Source organism: Mirounga leonina, unplaced genomic scaffold, assembly GCF_011800145.1.
Source record: "Mirounga leonina isolate KUSES-001 unplaced genomic scaffold, KU_Mleo_1.0 Mir_129, whole genome shotgun sequence".
Lineage (NCBI taxonomy): Eukaryota > Metazoa > Chordata > Mammalia > Carnivora > Phocidae > Mirounga > Mirounga leonina.
Window position 1 is genome coordinate 53,420,063 of NW_023270323.1, and position 2,132 is coordinate 53,422,194.

Consider the following 2,132-nt stretch of genomic DNA (forward strand, 5'->3'; position numbering starts at 1 on the left):
GTTTTATGTGCAAAATATTTGAAAATGTAGTTTCTTCGTTTTTTATAATTTTGAAGTCCTAGAAGATGATAAACTATATGTATTTTTTTCATGAATAGACTAGAAACAAATTGACTTCAATATATTTCATACATTTAATAGGACAGAAACAAAGACAATACATTATGTAAGAGAAAGCTGAGCATTACTATAGCCTATTGAATAAGGATATTTTCAGTGCTGCCTGAAGGGCCTGTAGGTACTTTTCATCTCAGAACAATTCTCTGATGTTCCACCTTGTTTATTTCATTCACGTGTCTTTTAACTCCTAGTGAACCAGATCACTCTATGTTTCTACCGCATGGCTTTAACCCTTCAGAGAGCTTTCTGTAAACCATGCCAGTGCCTTACTGAATGTCAAATCTCTAAAATGATGGCACTCAACAAACAAGATGTTTGTTGTAAACTATGTAGGTACACAGTAGTTTTCAGAGTATCTAAAAGTGTGTGTGACAAACTCTCTAATCATGAGATTTTACATATCTAATATGGGAGAAAAAGTAAATACAAATAAAAGCAATGAAATGACAATCAATGTCAAGGTAATACATTTATTCATTACAAATGAACATTGAGTCTGTTAAATTCCAAGATTTAGCTGACCCTGAGGATTATATAACTTTGGGAAGGTATCATGGAAGAGGGATTTGAAATGGGATTTAAAAAATGAACAGAACTGAGAGAAAGTATTCTAAGCAGGGAGAATATGCGATCAGGAATGAAGTTTAAAAATGAACAGCATATTCAAGGCATAGCAAGTAGGCCGGCATGGCTATTACAGTGAATAGTTTTTTAACTAAAATTTAACTAAGGGACTTATTGTAAGTAACCATACATATTAAACTAAGGTGATGCGATGTTAAATTATCAGTAATTTCATGTCACTGAAGCTTTTTTCTTTTTTCTTTTTTTAAGACTTATTTATTTTTTAAATTTTTTTAGAAAGAGAGAGAGCATGCAAAGGCACATGGTTGGGGGGGGCAGAGGGAGAGAGAGAATCTCAAGCCGACTCCCCAGTGAGTGAGAAGCCCAGTGTGGGACTCCATTCCATGACCCTGAGATCATGACCTGAGCCAAAATCAAGAGTCAGATGCTCAACCAGCTGAACCACTCAGGTCCCTCTGAAGATTTTTTAAATAACAAGTTCAAAGCAGATTTTTAGGGAATTTAAACTGATGAATCTGGTAAGGTTGAAGAAAAGTAGTTAAGAGACCATAGAATAATCTATTTATAAAGATCAGATATCAGTTAATAAAGAGACTAAACTATATTCTCAGCCATGGGAAGGAAGCAAAGTTTATCACGGGAGACACTGGAACTGGTTGTTGCTAATGCCACCTAAAAATAATAATGGGGGGGCGCCTGGGTGGCTGCGATGGTTGGGTGTCTGCCTTCGGCTCAGGTCATGATCCCAGCATCCTGGGATCGAGTCCCGCATCGGGCTCCCCGCTCCGCGGGAGGCCTGCTTCTCCCTCTCCCACTCCCTCTGCTTGTGTTCCCTCTTTCACTGTATCTCTCTCTGTCAAATAAATAAATAAAATCTTTAAAAAAAAATGATAATGGGATGGGGGTGAGGAGTCTCCATAGAGAACAGAGTTAAATTCATTTCCAATGGAACCTTTAAAGGAACTTTCAAAAAACACTATAAGAGGATGTCCACTGGTCAATATTTAGTTATACAAAGGTGTGAAGATGGAACAATACCTTAGAAACGTGAACTAGTTTGTGAGAATGGATTAACTCTTAGGAGAAAAGCCATAATAAAAATTTAATATTCAGGAGTCAACTGCAAACAGATTATGTTTGAAGATGTAACAATACCTGCTATATCCGAGTGAATAAGGGCTGGCAAAAAATTGCAAGGAAGCTTAGGACTGAATTTTGATGTGTATTGAACGTGTGGGAATGATACAACTTTATTCTGTAAAGGAGGTAGAAAAAAGTGCAAGTAATAGGAGCTCTAGAATGTTGTCATGCAAAAACAAATGAAAACTTAAATCAAAATTGAGTCAAACTGTAATATACAGAAGTAATGATAGTGCAAAAATAAGAAAGGAATTCATGTGTCCAAAGCAAACAAAGCCTTAATAACC